Source organism: Phalacrocorax aristotelis, chromosome 2 (assembly GCF_949628215.1).
Source record: "Phalacrocorax aristotelis chromosome 2, bGulAri2.1, whole genome shotgun sequence".
Lineage (NCBI taxonomy): Eukaryota > Metazoa > Chordata > Aves > Suliformes > Phalacrocoracidae > Phalacrocorax > Phalacrocorax aristotelis.
The window spans coordinates 160,577,403-160,597,777 of NC_134277.1; positions in this window are offsets into that span (position 1 = coordinate 160,577,403).

The following is a 20,375-nucleotide window of genomic DNA, read 5'->3' on the forward strand; positions in this document are numbered from 1 at the left end:
GTGCTCCAGCTCTCAGATCATTTTTGTGCCCTCCTCTGGACCCGCTCCAACAGGTCCATGCCCTTCCTGTGCTGAGGGCTCCAGAGCTGGACGCAGCCCTGCAGGTGGGGTCTCACCAGAGCGGAGCAGAGGGGCAGAATCCCCTCCCGCGCCCTGCTGGCCACGCTGCTTTTGGTGGAGCCCAGGATACACACAGATATCAGTAAAGATCATTTCTTATTTCAAGTGGATATCTTTAAACACAAATAGTTTATTTGAGTGTCTTAAGATCAGCTTAGCTACTGTTTATGTAACCACAGGTACCATGAACTGTATTTTGCATTCTTTTTTCATTATTTTTTTTTCATCCCTGTATAGCAGAGGAGAATATTTATCCTAAAGCAGTTGTAAGCTGTTTACTTCTAGATGTGGCTTTCTGCAGTTTCTGGCTGCATTTTGATTTGGAATCCATTTCATGCTTCCTGAGGAATTTCTTGATGAGTAATTTCTTTCTGTTTTGTTCAATATAACACCGCATATTTACATGCTGTGAAGCAGAAGATAGCTGTCTGTGGTTTTCTCTAACTACACTCAAGAAAAAACCCTCAGCAAAAAAAAACCCTGCCTGTATTTTTTAGCTGGTGGGACCCAGAGGCCTGCTTTTGCAACTGGGAAACCTAGAGTATTGATTTTGTGTTATTGTGACCTAGCTGGACAGGGAGAAGGAAAAGAAAAGGGTAGATATGAAATCCTTGTTCAGAACATGTGAAAGTCAGTTGCAATACAAAAAATTGCATTTCTATTGCACAGTGCAAATCTCTCAACCAAGTTCACTGACTGACCACTGGCACAAATTACGGTTTTGTACAGAGAGACCGACTTGCTGTGGTGAAAAAAGCCTTCTGAAATGCCTGAAAAATCCAGAAGTCCCACTTTAAATCATTAGAATGTGTACACAGATGTCAGAGCTTTGTGTTTTTAAAACCTTTTTGATTTCTAGACCAACCTGATATCAACATCTTTAAAAAAAAACAACTTGTTTTTATCCCTTAACTTACCCCCTCCCTCCCCACAAAGGACACACTACTTTCAGCTGGGGCCAGAGGAAAACCCTTTTCCCTTCCAACACATCTCAAGGGTGCAATCTCAGTTCCAGGCTGCGTGTGCACAATGGCAGAGAAGCAGTTAACTCAGCAGGTCCTGAAGTCCACCTGCAATAACCAGCTGAATCCCTAAATCTGCACCAATGTAGGGGATAGGGAGGCTGTGTTTTGTTTTGTCTGCCTTTTTTTTTTTTTTTCCCGCAGTGACAGCATGTTTGTGACTCATGAATTTTGTTTGGAAGAATTGTTTTCATAATTTAACCTTGCCAAAAGTGCCTGTGCCTCTTAGAAGTTTTTCATTATAAAAAATCCTCTGTGTCACCCCTAGATAGTCTCAAGCCAATAAAAAGAAAGTCATTATTACTTTTTTTTTGTCAAATGGAAATAAAAATACCCAATGTGCTATAATAATAATGGCAATAATAAAAGATACTGATGATACTTAGAGATTGGCTGAATAAGCCTGTTGACTGCACTATTTTGTTTGGAGGATTTTCATACCCCTTCTTGGTGACACTGTTGGAATGTAATGTATTCTGCCTTCCAGATGACACATTACTTTCACATTTTGTGTACAATATGGGCTAATAACATCTCGTGGCTTTTCAGTTGGAAGTTGTTCTTTGATAAACTGACAGTGATATGAGCACTACTGCAAGATATTATTTTTGGAACAATGGAGGGAGAGTTGGAAATTCTACGATTAGTGACAAATTTTCAGTGACAATCATTGTATATTGCCAGTGCTGAAATCAATAGAGGAATTCAAGAAATAATGCTCTACTCCATGTGTGAAAAGAATATGACCCATCAGTAATACCTTCAGGCAAATAAGTGATGATTTAGGGCAGTTAACGGAAGTTTATTTGTCTCTTAGGCTTTTGAAATGGGGACAGGAATGGTAATTACAAGAGTGGGGATTTTTTTTGAGCACATGGGAGATTTGAGATTGAAATTGCTTGTTGGAGTATTTTATACTGTGCTGTTGCACTTAAGATGTACTTTGAAGTTACATCAAGGGCATCCAGAGTGTGCAGATAAGCAGTATCTGTCATGTCCTAATATTAAAAAATGAATCACAGACGTACGCCATTACTTAGAACAGATGTTTTAATGTTACCATTATAAACTTAAAGAATTAGAGCCACCAAAATTAATAAATGTCAGTGAAGAATGCCACTGAGATCATGAACCTCGGCATAAAAATGAAACACATATAAACACTCTCATACTGTATTAACAGCTTTCTAGCCATTCTCTCACACTGTTAATCAGTGTGGGCCACTTACCATAATTTCCTTCTTCTACTGCAAATGAAGTCCAGCATCCAAAAAGGAGGAATGACAGCTCCAAACATTTTGGCATATCGGTTCTTTCCAGGTGGCTTACTTGCTTCAGTATATTTTATGCAGGGCCTCAAGAGGCGCTAAGTAACCAAGAAAGGCAAAAAAAAAAAAAAAAAAAAAGCTTGGTAGACATGCCAATTTAAACAGAAGATTGTGTTCTTTTTTCCTTTTTTTTTTTCTTTTTGACATTATGTTTCTATAAGAACTATCAGCCTTTCCGAGCTCTGCAAGGAAAGTAAGATCTTTAGCCTGACAAGAAAGGATAGATTTGTGAACAACCAATAAACTCAATTTAGGACATTTAGGTGTCATATACATCAAGTACTTCACATCTAACAAAAGGCAAGGTTCCAGGTCAATATTTTGACTAGATAAATCTCTTCATGTTCTTTCCACCAGTCTCTAGAGGGAACATCCTTGTCAGCCAGGTGTCTCCATGTATTTGGGATCTCTTCCAACAGCACTCTATTTCACGTATGCTTTTAAATTCTGCTGTGTAGATCTCAAGCACTACAGATATCCTGTCAATACTTCTGAATGAGCTTCTCTATTTCAGATCCTCCATTTCACACCCATAAATTACATCTCACATTATCCTGTTTTTCTTCTACAAGAGGCTGCATAGAAAGTGTATCAAGCCATTAGGTGATTTTCCAAGGTACATTAATCATCTTACCAGGGTGTAAGAATGGTCTCACAAGTGCCGGTATTCAAAGCTGAGTGGTGTGCTTGGAGGTGCCCCAGTGCTCCTGAGGAAGGTCAAATAACATACAATAATGTAAATGGGAATGCTTTTCACTAAACAATTATTCCCCATAATGTTCCATAAAATGAACACAGAAGGAGATACACTGGGTCTAAAGGTGATTTTTTAAATGAGAATGTCAGAAGGAAACATACCAATCTCTCCAGCAAATACAAGTGAAGTCCCCTGAGATTTATCCTTCAAACACTAGCATTTATAATAAATGGAATTGAAATCAAACTCAGGTAGGAATTTAGGCTCTCTTCAGATTCAGGAAAAAGAAAGCTTAATCAGTTTGCATTAAATTCACAGTATGAAACAACTTCTGGCTATCACAATGGTGGGGTATTTAAAATCTGTAGACAAATCCTTAGATTCTAAAACCAAAACGATGCTCCTCCTCTGGGATTTGAACAGGCCCAGCCTTTCGCCGACAGCATTCCCCACTGTGGCATACCTGCAGATGACTTCTTTCACTCTCAGTGTGTAAACCCCAGTGATTGTTGATCGGGCAAGCAGGCTTGGAGCGTGCACTAGGGTGCACAACACCAGCTGCATCAAGGTACTACTCAGCAGTGGGAGAACGTGCTTCCTAAGGAAGCTTCTCTGAAGTGGGATGCAGGTGGGAACCCAAAGCCATCTCTTTCCTGATTCCCTCTCTGGATGAAAAAAGGCTCCAGACTGTCTGTGTCACTGCGTACACAGAAACTTTCCCACTGTCTGTGGTTAAAATAAGATGGGATTAATTGTGAGTCTCTGTCTGAAGGCGTGAGACATAACAGCTCTGTACATGGGAAGGCAAATTTTTCCCTAACCCTGGCATGTCTCTGAAGTTCTTCTCCTCTGGCCAGATTTTTCTCTAATATAGGTCCCAGCGCAAGTTCTGCACAAAGGAACAGATGTTCACTCTTTGCCTTCAGGCATATTACAACTTTTTTTTTTTTTAAGGGCTCATCCATCAAAACACAGACGAATCATATCTTGGCAAGTCTACCTGATCATTACAAAATGGGAGTGGGAGATGATGACAGCTGTATATTTCAGAGAGAGGGGCAGGAATTTTAGTTCTCATTTGATTCTTCACTTTTACTGGCTATTGCAAATGGTAGGAAGATTGCAACGTCTTCATTCCCAGAACAATATCAATTCAGTAAAGCCTCGGATTTTACAGAATTACTTTTGAATCCAGATATCATTCCCAGTCACTGTACAAAGGATATTAATGCTGGGATTTAACTACAGAATGACATCAGCCAAATTAATTTTCTCCCTTTCCATCTCTTGTATCTTGTCTGTTGTATGAATGGAAATTAATTTCCTATGAAGGGGGAATGGCTGTGAGAAGTATTGAAGCAATTAATTACTGTTGGTTTTATTCTTCTTGTCCAAGACATTTTTATTTTCTTAACGTTTAATTGAAGCAGAGTTTTTAAGTAATGGGATAGGGAAAAGCTGAAGTGTTATTACGTCAATTGTATTACACTCTCCTCCCTGCACATCATCTGGAATGTTTGTTCACATTCTGAAAAGGAATTTCACAGAGTTAAAGCTTCCAGACCATAATATAGAAATTCTTGAGAAACAGGTGCTGATTGTACTCAGTGGCCATTGAAAGATGGAGCATGCTGCAAACACCAAATGCACATTAAGAATGTAATAAAAAAATAGTTGAAATCTATGGCTGACTTTTAAATAGTAGTCAATAGACATTAGATCTTCAAAGGGCGCTCATGTATTTTCCTTTGTACTATTGCATATTGAAATGTAAACGTAAGATTTCAATATATCCTTCACAGACCTGTCAGCACATCCAAATAAACTCCACCTCATTTTCTTTTACAGCTGATTTCTCCTTTTATCACATGGCCATCAGCACAACAGTGTACATACATGTGCTTGTATTTGAATGTCTGCACTCTTCATGCTGGGAAGAATAGCAACATCTCAGTTCTTATCTAAGCATTATAAAACACTGTCGCCAAGCAGCTCTCCGCAGCTAGTGGTATTACAGCTCTTGGTTTAATAGCTGACTGATCCTTTGTGACTAGTGAAGCAGAAATCTGTACTCAAACTTGTCCAAACATGGGAATCAGCATAAACTCTAAGCATCTTACTTCATAGGACAGCATGGAATTTCTGTAAAGGGACTGCATCCTCTACAGAGAGGGTACACAAACCCTTTCTGCCAGTTCTTTTCTCCCAGCAAGAGAGACTCCCAGTTCAGAGCAGTTAACAGCTAACTGCAATGCCTACAGCTGTGTATTTTGAGGACAATAAATGCTAGCCCTGGAGAAACCTCTATGGGAAGTGTAACAAAACCAGCCCTCACCTGTATCTAGCTACACAAGTTTGAAACCCAGAGCTGGGGGTATTAACATCTTGGGGTCACTTGTTAATCACTTCTGATTCCACAGAGCTGCTCTGGCACTGGTACGGTGAGGCTGGCTATAAGAATTGCTCGGTCCCGTGAACACCCAAGTTGGTGGGCAACTGATTCTTTTTGAGTTGCTTTCCAGTATTTGTTATTCCTGATTTTGATCACAGAAGTTTCTTAGCATTTCTGTTGCCAGATACAGGTTGTAGCACGATGCAGACTACTGCAAAGTATCCTTTGCAAGTAAATTAGTGTTAATACTCTGGTCCACAGACAGAAAGCTCAGTACAGAGTAAAAGCCACATATTCAAGAAGTTTCATACATTTCTAGACGCTCAGTGCAATATGCTGAAGTCCCCAAGCTGCATGTGGAGCTAGCACCACTTATAGGGGATTGACATATCTGGAAAACAGGATTGTAGCAATAAGTACCAAAAATCAGAAGTTTGTTTCAAAACATCTATTCAGTAAGACCAACTTCAAGATCAGATAAGAAGTGCTTGGAAGAGTTAAAATGCAAGACTAATACGAGTGCTCATTGCCATGCTTAATGCAACAGAGAGTGCTATTTCCAGCGGTGCTGTTTCCCTTTTAGACAAGAATTTCTGACAGAGACATTCCAGTCTGACAGAAAACATTTAATTAGACTATGAAACTCTGCTGAAGTCAGAGGCAGACTGATCGTTTATACAGATAACAAAAATATACTGAGTTAATTCTAACAACAGCTATTTCAATATTGGAAGGCAACAAAAAGAATACCCAATAAACAGTTAATGATTTAGACGAAATTTCACTGGTTGGTTTATATAGTGTGTTTCTTCCTTATCTAAATCATCTATAGGAATTGACACAATACATTTATTTTATATAGGTATCTAATATTTTATCAACATTTTGTGTGACTCTCGTGTTCAGTTTCTGCCTGTGTAGCTTCAAGCCCCAAGTTCCCTTTGAATTTTGGAGATAAAGTTCAAAATTAACTCCAGTCTAAATTTCAAAGTGTCAGTTAAACTTCTTTTAAAGTAATGATTTTTGTTTTGGAGAGTTGTTAAGATAAACTTTTCTCATCAGCTTCATACACCACCTTCCCAAATCTCTCTTTAATTGCACTGTTGTTAAAAATGTCTCTTGTCCTGATCTTGTCATACTTAGGGCTTGGCCTCATTGCCTGAAGATAGAGATCTACTGTTGCAGTATCAGAACATCCACATGAGACTGACAGGTCTGACACAGGATGTCTAACAGACCTGGGTGCTTTTGGAGTGTGAGGTGGAAGTCTTTTCAAATGATGCTTGCCACCCTGTTTAGGCAATCAGATTGCACTCGTCATTGTGTAAGTAGGGCAGAGTAAAGAACCTCCTACATGCATGGAAGTTTCAATTCTGAGTTCTTAATTTTTGTTAAACCATGAGTGGTATAGCTTCTGCCTAGGTGCTGCTGGTGAGACGAATCGGTGGAATCAAGTCACCATTGCCATTGCTTAGTACTGATAGGCTGATTCATTAAAAATGATCAATTTTTGCTGTTAAAGGCTCCTTTCCTCTCTACCTGTACTGTGATTTACCAGATACGAAGCTGTATAGGAGCTGAGCCATTTATACCAGACCATATAAATGATGTCACTGCTGCAAATACCTCATTAAACCATGCTTGTATTCTGATGAACAATAGCTTTTGCAAAATCACATACACAAGTCACACTGTCAGGATCATGGATAATCCTAGGAATATTCAATAACCACAGGCAGGAATTTGCTTTATAGTTTGCAAACGCGCCCTTGGGGATTCTAGCTACGCTACACAATGACTCTACTTCAAGAAGGGTCACAAGGCATTTGTGAAACTGCACAGCGTCCTACTTGTCTCTTTGAATTTAAAAATGAAAGAACTGAAAAAATAAACCAGGTTCAAAGATATACCTGCCACAAAGGAACCTTCCTGAAATCTCCCCTCACCCTGTTCTCCCACCAGAACTTGCCTATTGTCATTTTTGGCATTTAAATAAAGTAACAACAATTTATCAAATATAGAGACACTGAGGAATTTGTGTTTGCCAAGAAAATGCCTGGAAACAGCCTGAATGCTCAGTGAAAGAGGAAAAGGATCAGCTGCTCTCAGCAGTTCAAGGCAATGTCACCAACACTGCCTAGTTGCGTGTTTGATGCTGCTGTTACAAACATGCACTCACCCCTTTCTTACTGGCAATTATTTTTTATTTTCAGGGGAGGCTTTTGTTTTATTTCCTTATCTGCTACATATGGAAGAGCTGCCTAAAGCACTGGGCAGGAGCTTTTGACCTTTCTATAAAAACCTAAGTGCAATCAATAGCCAGATACTGAGGTCAGAAAAGTAGTTACTGAGAAAGCTCAGTTAGTTACTGTAGTTTACAGAATGAAACCACTTTTCATTTAAATCCACGGACTTATGATAGATGCTAGTGAAGGGCTATAGGGATGACATTATGTCAAAATGAAAACAAATTGTCAGTATAAATCCAGGGAGACATTGTCACAATATCAGCTTGAAACAAAATGACACCAATGCAAATTTTATACGAAACAACTTTAAGATGTCAAGACAGTGGCAAATTGATGTCGGTTCAGGTCTGCAGGGAGACTGTTATGATTAGAAAAGAAAAACCTAAACAAACTCAAAAACATTCCCAAAGTGATAGCTATAATAAGAGGGTCTAATTTTGTCAGTTGAAGTAGAATTTAGTTATAGCAACACAAACACAAAGATATCATGATCACGATGTCACACACCCCCCCTGCAAACAAAACTAAAAAACCCCAAAAGGGGTTACAAAGGTGATAAAAATGTTATACACACTTGATAAATGTTAAATTATATGTACAGATAGAGACTGACATTTCCACAGCTTAGATTGCTTCTATATTTATATACATAATCTCTGATGCTAGTTCAGTTTACTAATATGAAATCTGGAAGCTTCTTCATACCATACAAACCTTGTGTAGCTTTTTACTCATGCAAAATGCAACAGAATTTAAGATGAGTTGAATAGATCAGCTAGACAGCAGGAGCAGAGCCTGACTCTTCCAACGTCTCTTATTATCAGGCTTTGCTGAATCTCCTTGTCGTTGATTCACATGTCTTGTAGTTCAGCATCCTGGTAAATCTGACCTTAGCCCCACCAGTGACCAAGAAGGTTCAGAAACACAAATGGATATATTTTGAAAGTCTTACAGGGTTTTCTAGGAGTGTTTTGAAGAATCATTTTTGAACAGTGGGATGTTGGGGGCAGTTGTGAGAACACTTAATGCCTGGTGTCTCCTGAAGTCATTTACATGCAGGCAAAAGTGGGTGGAAATTCTGCCATGTGAAAACGACATTTGCAAAGTGTAAATGACTGCGGAGCACTTGAAGCAACCGGGCCCCCTGCTCAGTATTGTGATTCTGCCATGTGCAGCATTAACCTTTACCATGTCTGCTTTCTTGCATACAACAACAGCAGATCCTTGTTTGGGGGTGGTTACACAAGACGGTACATATGCTTCTAAGCACCCAGTCCCGGATCAAAAATACATGGCATGTAACACTGAACTGATCTATACTCGTTCCCCATTCTAAACTGATTTGAAACACTTTACGGCATACATCGGCCTCTGAAGACTTTGGCATAATTCCTGCATTATTTGGCCTGGCTATTTTAAAAGAGAAACTGTTATGTGATTAGGGCTGAAGCGGATCAGGTACATACTGCCTGGAGATCTGATAAACCACAGGTTCTCTATTTACCAACAATGTCAGCTTCGTTGAAATTAAGTATGTTCTGCAATCCACCTTTGGATGCATGTTTAGTTGTACAAACATAAAGAGATAACAACAACCACAAGGCATTAATAAAAATTACACCTTTGAAATCATTCGTTCCTGAGTTTGTGTTTAGAAGCTGACCAAAAATATCACAGGGCCAGATTTCAACACCTTCCTTACTGGAGCCTATCTGAAGTGAAACCATTGACGTCAGTGGAACGATTCCAGATTTATAGCTGCCAAGTTATGCACATCTCCGTATGTGTCATTTTATGCTAGTTATTTAATGCATTGATTTGCATATGATAAGCAATTTGCATAGAACCAAAATCTGCATAGAACAAACATGCCCAAAGAGGTGAGGTAGTTAAGACATCTGGAAGTTGGGGTGAAGGTGTTCATGACTGTGTGCAGGTAGGAGATGAGGGTCTGCGGCTGATTTGGGTGCTGACGGTTTGAAGACTTCGATACATCTGAGAGATACTGTGTCTTTCACCTGCTATCCCTGTGCATGGAAGTTGTGCCTAAAGGTGCCATTATAGCAACCTCCTACATTCCCTACCCAGGGCACTGCTAGTGGGAATGGGGAATGTCAGGTGTACACGGTGACTAAGGAAGTAGGAGGTATGCTGGCCACATTTTCTGGTGTCTATGAGAACATCACTTAGTGGCTAACAGTTGCAGTGCCAAGTCAAATCTGCATCCAGATGAGAGCAGGCTGGTAAATACATGTGTGAAAGATATCATGAAAAAAACATGGACTTGCTAAGCCCACAGATGTACTCTAGGGTAAATGGAATGAGAATTTAGATAAGATTGACATGAATCATTGACATAAAGAAAGCTCTGGTTAGAAAACCCTGGGATCATCAACAAAATCCTAGCTACTCCCTGCTCACATGTCATGGTTCAGCCCCAGTTGGCAACTAAACACCACGCAGCTGCTCGCTCACTCCCCCCACCCTTGGGATGGAAAAAAACCCCTTGTGGGTTGAGATAAGAACAGTTTAATAACTAAAATAAAATAGTACTGATAATAATAATAATAGTAACAACTACAATAATAATACAATAAAAAGGAAAAGGAGAAAAAAAAACACAAGCGATAGAACCGCTCACCACCCGCTGACCGATGCTGCCTGTCCCTGAGCCAGAATTGCTGGCTCTCATCCCCCGGCCAGCCCCTCCCAGGTAACATACTGGGCATGACGCTACATGATATGGAATATCCCTTTGGACAGTTTGAATCTGCTCTCTCAGCTGTGTCCCCTCCCCTCCCGGCTTCTTGTGCACCCGGCAGAGCAGGGGAAGCTGGAAAAGGCCTTGACTAGCATAGGCACCACCCAGCAACAACTAAAACATCGGTGTGTTATCAACATTGTTCTCAGACCAAGTCCAAAGCACCTCACTATGCCAGCTACAGCAAAGAAAATAAACTCTGTCCCAGCTAAAACTGTGACATCACAGCACCCAAATCAGGTACGGATCCCTTACGAGAGCTGACCACTTTTTAAAAATCACAAATCTAGTCCTGATGAGCTACAAGAATTTTTCTTGGAAAGATCACCCAGAAATTCAATTTGTGTCATTCATGTCCTTGGTCTTCCAGGACAAAAGTAATGTTTTCCTACTCAGAACCTCTCTGAGATTAATTGGCAATGGCACTTTCCATGCATACACATCTACTCAGCACCAGATGGGACCTTTGAAGGGCAAACTGGGGAAAAGTGCAACCCCCCAGGTTGTCTGGCTCCCTGGATGCCTAATGCTTGTTAGTGTCTACATTTTTAACAAGAAAGTCCTGCTTCTGTGCAAATCTAAACTGATGGCTCTTAGCAGCTTGTCTTCTCCAGACCTTCATCAGACCCATCAAGACCCATCTTTCTCTCTAAATTTCCTCAGTGCCTTTGAGGACACTCATCATAGATGCAGGAATAAAGGCTGCAGCCATACTGCTTTAAGTATATGACCCCATTTAAGTATATATATAACCCTCAGTTAAGGTAGTTGATCCATTGTGAGAAGTGGAAGAGCATCTCTGGAAGCGTGCTTCAAGCTTGACAGATTCAACCTCAGCCACCTTCCCCCCAAGGTTTTGGTGTTGCTTTCTTTGCTTGCACCCAGGAGACGTTTCTTTTCCAGACACCCTAATATGCATCCTTAATGGGACTTAATCAGAATGCAAAGATGCTGCCTACTTCAGGGGCTTATTAACCACAGAATCACAGAATCACAGAATGGCAGGGGTTGGAAGGGACCTCTGGAGATCGTCTCGTCCAACCCCCCTGCTTGAGCAGGCACACCCAGAGCAGGGGGCACAGGAACGCGTCCAGGTGGGGTTTGAACGTCTCCAGGGAAGGGACTCCACAGCCTCCCTGGGCAGCCTGTGCCCCTGCTCTGGCACCTGCATAAGAAAGAAGTATTTTCTCATATTGAGGTGGATCTTCCTGTGTTCCAACATGTGCCCATTGCCCCTTGGCCTGTCATTGGGCACCACTGAAAACAGTCTGGCCCCATCCTCTTGACACCCACCCTTTAGATATTTATAAGCCTTGATAAGACTCCTCACCCCCCCATCCCCCTGTCTTCTCTCCTCTAGGCTAAACAAACCCAGGTCTCTCAGCCTTTCCTCATAACAGAGGTGCTCCAGTCCCCGATCATCTTCGTAGCTCTCCGTTGGACTCTCGCTCACTGGTTCTTTCACTGAACTGGATCATTCCTGTTAGGAAAGGTGGGGTGCCTGCAGGACAACCCCCACCAAAAATAAAAACACACCCAAGAGAATTAGCTTAGTGGCACTGTAGGATCCCAGCTCACCCTTCCCCAGAACAAACTATATACAGTATATGAAGGAAAAGGTGCTACATGTCCTTAAACTCCATTTCTTGGAGACAAAGGTGTGTTTCTCACTCATATTAGCTAGCAGAAATTAGTTCCGGTGCAGTAAAACCAAGGCAGGTAACAGGGTTTTTCTTCAGTTCTAACAAAGGTTGAGTGTCAGTTTACCAAGAAGCCTTACTGGCAAAGGTGCAGTCACAACTCTGTGGCTGCAAGTCCCCCACTCAGGTTGGAGCTGTCTGCCACTGATTTAGTGGCTTGAACCAAACTCAGTAGGTTCCAGATTTTAATTAGACTTGCTAGTTTTTATTAGCAACATTTACTGCCTCCTCTTTATTTCTTTTTTTGGCCAACTTTTAGATAATCTGCATTTGTTTTTTAAAAAAAAACCCACTGTTTTTCGAGCTGAAGGCAGGGCCTTTCAGGGCAAACCCATTTCAGCAATGGTTAAAGGAGAAGATCCAGTTCTTACGAATTCTGTCCTGGCTCCTGCAGCAATATGGGGTTGTTTATTATTATTCATTATGAATAAACTGAAGTTATTTAACTTTATAAACAAAAGTGGAGCTCAGCTGTGGCTTTCAGTAACTGTCATTAGTGAATTGCTATGATGACGGACAGATTTCAAATGGTCAGCTCTGTTTCTGTTACTGAAATCTAGATCAGTTAGTCAGCTTGTTACGGCTAATCATTCCTAAGCAAACAAACCAACCTCAAACAAAGCAGAAAGCCCACACATATTTTTTACATCAAAACCTATATTTAACTCTAAATGGGTGGCTGGTTGCAGTTTCTGCTCTTTCCCCATTGTTCTGCTTCTCTGTGTTTGTCTCCATCTATCGTGTGCTGTCATGTTTATTAAAGTTCTCTTCTTATGAAAATATTTTCTAATCACAAAATATCTGCTTCTGCTTTAGCAAGTTAAACAAAAGCCACTCACAATACTTCAGGTAGCATAATGGCAATGGTTCTCATAAACCTCTCTCTCCCTTTTCGTTTTTGGTCACAGTTCTGCTCCAGGGCACCTGAAATACCATTTCAATACTTCTAAAGGTAAATAGAGTTCTGTCAATAAACTGAAAATTGCTGACCTTGTCTTGTTCATCAATTTAGGCATCGAAAAAATTCTGCCTCCTGGGATTAGCAGTGCCTTTTCATCTGAAGTGAAAATGCTAAGACTGCCATATTTAATGACAGGCCCAGCAGGGTTAATGGAAGAATATAAGTGGCATTTCACCTTGACTTGCAGCTGCCCTATAACATTGCCTAAGGGTCCAGCTAAGTGTTAGCTCCATCTAAGAAGTACAAGGCAGGAGTAAAGACCTGCCGAGAATTCTTACAGGATATCCTCATTTGCCCTGGTTGTTGCCCTGGCTGCCTTTTTTTGTGTGTGAAACCTGTAACCAATGAAGCCTCACAGATTTTGTCTTCATTGGTTACAAAAGCTCTAGAAACACAGAAAAACTGAGCAAGAAAGAAATGGATAGTGAATGACGAAATGATCTTCTGGCTTATGCCTGGCCTCTACCAACATTTCAGATTTTGCTCTTTTTATTGATAGCTTCATTTTTATAAGCTAAGCATTGATGATTAGTCTAGACTGCTAATTAGAAGCTATCCTTTTACACAGAGGCTTGGATTAAAAGCTTTTGTGATTTCATGGACTCTGGTTTGTGTGAATGTCAATTTGATCCTTTTAGTGTGTTTATGCTAAGTATCAATAGGCTCCTGGGATTCATGGAAGTGCAGTGTTGAACCTCTCAGACTCTAAGCAACAGCTGGGGTGCTGCTTCCGTTTGAAAGGCTTTCTTCTCTCCTTGCTAATGGAGGATCAGAAGTCATCCCTTCAATTACAAACTAAACTTCTGGCTACAAATAAAGAAAGAATCCCATTCTTTGGCATTTTATGTCTAATTAAGGATTTTAGTGGGAAATGTACAGCAGTGCTCACTGATTAATTTATCAAACACAAAAATCCCTCTTTCCTCTACCAGTCCAATTAGCCAGGCATTTTATATGGCTGGGAGATTAAAACACTGCTACTACACGGAAACCAGAGGCTCTTTGCATTTGAAATTGCATGGTAAAGAGACTGGAAAATTTCTCATCTAATATCGTGCATATTTAGGACCTGATCCTGTGAATTATTGAATATCCCTGCTAAAAAATGTATGGCCTACTGAAGGTCCATTCTGGTATGATATTCAATACCCTGAACACACAGGAGCATCAGGGAAAAGCAGAGGATATTGAATGCCTTGGAAAATAGAACGTTTACTGTATGAAATGCCCAAAGGGAATCATAGCTGCTGCTTAAAAGATCTCAAGCACTATAGAGTATAATTCACGTGTAAGCTGCTGCCTTCTTACCTTGCACTGAGATCTTTCCACATTTCACAAGCTGGGATTGATCTTTCCTTCCACAAGCCACCTGTCAGAAGCAATGTGGAAATATATTATCAATCATTTGTCATTCCCCTCTAACACAAGGATCATGAATCGTACTCCTGTTTGTCAGCGCACGTCCCTTGACTATACGTCAGTAGGGGTTATTATCACTTTTCCTCTGCTGAGAGAAAGCATGTTAGCCACAGCATCCGGATCATTCCCCCTGTTGCAGAAGTGTCTCCCAGAAGAAACAAAAATAATATCTTTTGTATGCTCTTTATTTTCTTATCCTCCTTCTTCTGGTGGCGTTTGGCAGAATGCTTTGTTTTGTGGTATGTTCTTGTTCTGTTAGATTTTCTTCCCCCCGTTTAGTTCTGATATTTGATGATTTTGTTGTTGTTGGCTTGTTTTATTTATTTTTAAGAAATACGTGGCTGCGCTTTTTTTATAGAAGTAAGATTAAGGGAACATGCTCAGTGTTCTAAATGTATTCGAAGAGATCTGGAGGATGGTGATGCTCGATAGATCTAGCCTTGACTAAAGAGGCAGTGGGAAACCACACAACTCTATTCAGACAAGCTGGGAGATGCTGTGGCCACACATGGATGGATGGATGGATGGATGGATGAGGTAATATCCAAAGAGCTTGTACTGCAAGCATTAGCATGCTTACATAGAGAGCATGCTCTAATAGCAAACTTCATTCTCTCCACTTAGTGCCTTTTGGTTTACATTGTACAGAGGTCTCAGAGGGCATGAGTTAGGTTCCTTCTGAATGAAACTAAATTGGAAGATGTGTGTCCTGGCCCTGAGGACACTCACAGGAGATGCTGGCCCTGAGCTGCCGCACCATGCCTGCCCATGGGTGCAGAGGCTCATTTCAGGCCAGCCTAAGGCTGTGAGTCTGTGCCCCATAGTCCTGCCCAACCATCCTGGGCTGTGTCTGGCCTGATTTCTCCTCACCAGGGCTGATCTTGACCCCCTGTGGTAGTTAACCATGGCTAAGGACTTCCTCACTGCCCTTCTTCATTAGGACAGCGGGAGAAAATAGGATAAGAAAGCTCATGGTTCAAGATACAGACAAAAACATCACTCAGCCATTACTGTCATCTGCAAAACAGACTCAACAAAAAGACAAAATAAAATAACACCTTTCCTACTCCCTTTCCCCATGCCCAGCTTCACCCCTTCACTCCCGACTCCTCTCCCCACCCCGAGGGGCGCAGGGGTGGGCTCGGGGGCTGCGGGCAGCCCATCCCAGCCCCTCTCGGCCGCCCCTCCCTCCTCACACCCCTCCCTGCTCCCGCGGGGGCCCTGCCCCGGGCTGCAGCCCCTCAGGGACCCCCTGCTCCCGCCTGGGCTCTCCACGGCCGCAGCCCCCGCAGGAAATATCCCCCGGCTGCGGCGTGGGGCCCTTCCCGGGCTGCAGGCGGGGTCTCTGCTCCGGCGGGGCCTCTGCAGGGCTGCGGGGGGTCCCTGCTCCGGGCCTGCACCACCTCCTGCCCTCCTCCCCCTGCTCCTCCGGCCTGGGGGTGCCTCTGCTGCTGCTCCCTCCTCGGCTTCCTCCTCCTGTGCCGTGTTTTGCCTTTGGCCCTTTCTGAAGCCCGTTTCCCCCCGGCGCCCCCAGCTCGGCTGAGGGGCTCGGCTGTGCCCTGCCGTGGGGCCGCTGGAGCCGGCCGGGACCGGCTGGGACTGGCTGCCTCTCCCCACAGAGACCACCCCTGCAGCACCACCGGCAGCACCTGGGCATGGATATCCCATATAGACCATCCATGTACTGACATCCCATCCCAGCCTCAGCCCCTTCCCATCCCCAGGTCCCCCAGGAGGTGCCCGTTCCCTGGGCCCAGGGCTGCCCCCGGCTGCCCCCCAGCCTGCCCGGCTCTCTGGCTGGGGGTGGTGGGACTGGGTCTGCCCTGCCAGCCATGGGGAAGCTCTCCCAGCCTCCAGGAGTGCCTTTACCCACTGCCACACTGTGGCAATGGGCTCCAGGAATGAACCCAGAAGCTTCTAGCCACTAGTGAACCATGACATCTGTGGGATTACAACAGAATTTTTCTAAAGACACCCCTCACCCCAAAAAAGCACAGTAAGGCCATCTTGGGTCTATCCCTTGATATATCTAACAAAAAAGGAAAACATTAAAATCTTAGCCAGGATTCAACACCATTAGGCTGCACTGTTTGCTACTGCAGCCTTAGCCTGCTTTCTGACCAGCTGGGCACAGGACCACCCCAGTGCAAAGCATGCCTCCCCATTTAGCACAGCATAGGCTATCACTACATGTGGGCCCACGTAGTGGTAATACGTTGCTTACAGAAAGGATCTTGTGGCAGCTTTTCAGGCTGGAAGGCAGAAAGTATGATAAAGGTCTACAAAATCTAAGTGACAGGAGAAGGTGGACAGGGAAAAACTGTTCACTGTTTCTTCCAGTGCGTGCTATAGGAGGCATCAAATAAAACTAGCAGATTAAAAAAAGAAACAAAAGTAAGCTGCTTATTCCGATAGCATGATTGATCTTCACTGTAGTGGGGGTGCTAGAAGTTAACATTGCTTCAGCCAACAGCTGGACAAATTAACAGAAGAAAAAAATATCAAGGAGAAGGAAATGTAAGGATGGTGGCTCAGGCAGTCTGGGGCTGCAAAGAGCTAGAGATTGTAAAGGTGTCCTGGGGAACATCATAATATGCTGTCCCTGAATGTCCCTGTATCTCTTGGACAGTGTTTGAAAGAGAAAAGTGGACCAGACAGACTTTTGGTCTGACCCAATATACCTGTTCCCACTCTTTCATGTGATCCTCACTTTTAAAAGCACAAAAGGGCAAAATCAACCTTGGATGTCCCAGTCTTCAAGGCATGTGTGCTGCCCCTTGCAGAGATACTTATCTCTCGCTGGTGGAAGGTCTGCACCTCCCATTCATAGCCTGAGTTCTGGATGAAATGCAGCGTACCCACAAAGACATCATTTGTTCATTTCCTAATCTAGTCACCTACATATCACAGGGGAAAAGTGTGCCAACATGATTAAGTAGGAGGGGTTGGGTATTTTTCTAAAGATCCCTTGGTTCAGGAAGAAATAATAAAAATAAATCATTAACTTTCTCCCTACACAAGAGAGTAAAAAAAGGAAGGGTAATCTGGACACTTTAAGGAATTTACTGGCAAGGGGTAAACAAGTCAATGGGAGAGATTAGCAAGGGAGAGAATATTATTATGTTTCTGGAGGAGGAGCTCACTGAAGAGCAAGAAGCATGAGGCCTTGTAAGGATAGGAAGAAACAGATTCTACGTTTACATTGGCAATTTTGTGAACCTCGCTACTTGCCCAGCCAGTTGTGGTAGGACATCCACAGCATGATTAAAAAGCTTTAGATAAACATGCTGGGGCAAAACTGGAAGTCATATTGATACCATTCTCCCCCCTGCCCCTCGAACACTGCATTCTATTAACTAGCACTAAGAACATGGTTTTGGGGACTACATGATCCTTTCTTTTGTAGGTCATTCCCCTAACTTTCCTCTGCCCTATATTATTCATCCCCATGAATAACTGGTTGATAGTGCATATCTGAACTCCAAGAAAAAGAATGGTAGAGTCAGGCACATGTAGTCTAAATACATCCAAATGTAGGATAAGTTAAGGAAGGCTTCTTGTTGCCATACCACTATGGTACTAGGAAAGCAAACCAATAACTAATATGTAGATATATTCAGGTTGGAATTTGGGTCCTATTTAACTGTATTTCACCTGTGTCTGCCAGAATTTAAACTTTAAAGTTCTGGGGGCCATGGATGGCAGAAGTGTAAGGATAACTCATATTTCAACAGCATCTGGGAGACCAAAAGTACCTGTAATCTGCTCCCACAGAACATGAATGAATTGTCCATAAAAATATTCTGCCTGGACAGGCAGCAGATGATAAAAGAGGATCTGTCATCCTGGACATGGCAAATCTCTGCTTTTTCTATTCTGGTCTACAACTTTTTTGTACATCCTGATGTACAGGTGAGCTGTTTTGGCTAATGCCTTCAGTACAGAAATAACTTTGGCCGGGAGAAACCACTGAAGGGTACTCTTTCTTGCCTCTGTACATATGGCAAAGAAGCCTCATTTTCAATGAAAGTCATACCTGAATATGAAAGAAAGGTTTCATGTTAATAGTTCTCACAAATTAATTTCTTTGTACAGTAGGAAAGGGATCTTGAAGGGTAGAAATAAATATCCAGACATAAAAGGAGAAATTTCACACCCAAGAAATATGCCACTTTGACAACTAAATAGCAAGACCGGTTCATCTGGAGTTTTTATGCAGTTGACACTCTTCAAAACTGTCCACAGTTTCGGAGATTTCTGTTTGCAGTGAGAGTGCCTGAAACTTCATCTGAATATTTTCATGAAACGCTGTGTTACAAAGCACGTACATGCCCCCTTACTTCCAAAGTCTAAAGTATGACTGCAAACCCTATCAGGCAAGAAAAATGGTGAAGATCTGCACTGCAAGGGATATTAATTCATGATGGAGAATACTCTGATGTCTATGAGGCAGATTGGTCTTTTTGTGGTGTGAGGAAAAGACAAGCCTACTGACATTGCCTCTTTTGAAGCATCCACCCATTCTGCCATGGCCTCCTCCCTTCTTCTTGAGTCCTATTGATTAGCTCTGTGCTAAAGTTCAGCTGACCATTTATATTTCAAGTGAGAAGAAGGAAAGCCAGAGATTTAAACACATTTGAGCACCTCTTGCTAGAGTCAAAGCTTGAATGTCATCAGGAGTTGCAAGACTCAGGCAATGAAATTTTGGAGGGTGGTTCATAATGATTCAATGTATTAGCATTTCAAGCAGAAACATGCAGGTCTGATATTCCAGACCAGGGGGTAAAAGCACAACCAAAAGAGTGTGCCTGTATATTACTCACCAGTAAAATGCAGAAAATGTACATGATAGCACAGAGCTAGCTGTACAAGTTTAACTGACTATATTGCATGATGAATGGGGTTGCAGAGACAGAGGCCACAGAAGCATCTCCTTTCTGTGAGAACTTTTTTTCTCTGATGTGTTAGGCCCTCTGCAAAATATACGGTTTGGTATCGCAATGCTGTGCACATGGGTGTAAGATGCTCTGCGAATCGTGTAAAGGTATACATGCTCTTTTACATTCATATTTATGTATATGACCTACGCTCTGTTTCTGTGTGTATTTTACGCTTTAGGAGGTCTTCAATAAAATCTGCAGTCAACCTCTGCAGGTTTTTGTGATCTTATTTTCTTATTCTTTAGAAATGCTGGAAGATCTGCACAGACAAGAAGGGAAATCAAATTACCAGCAGACAGTACAGGGTACTGACTATTCACCATTATTCAATTCTGCCATCTCTCCTGTTGCCTGCTTTGCCTTTCCAGACCATGTACCTGGTGCACTTTGTGTTGTAGCTGTGCTAAATCTGGGGTAGGGTTTAATTTTTTTCCCTTTTTGCACAGTACACTAGGTGACAGATTGGTGACCCAAGATGCCCTCACAGTGCAAACACATGGTGAAGTGTTGTTAAAAGCACAAAGCAAACAGGATAACAGGACAGATATTTTACTTCCTTGTCTCCTTGTATAAGGTCAGATTTTAGGTGACGCACGTAAGAATAGCAGGTCAAAAAAAACTAAAAAAACCCAAACCCAAACATTTCTAACAATTTTATAATTGCTAATGTCTTAGATTGAACTACTCATGAACTAATATCTAGAGATTTGTTGAGATTTTTCATTAGATTGTGTCTGCAGGCGGTTTTAAACCTGTGATCTGAGAAACCTGGTGGTTTGATGAACT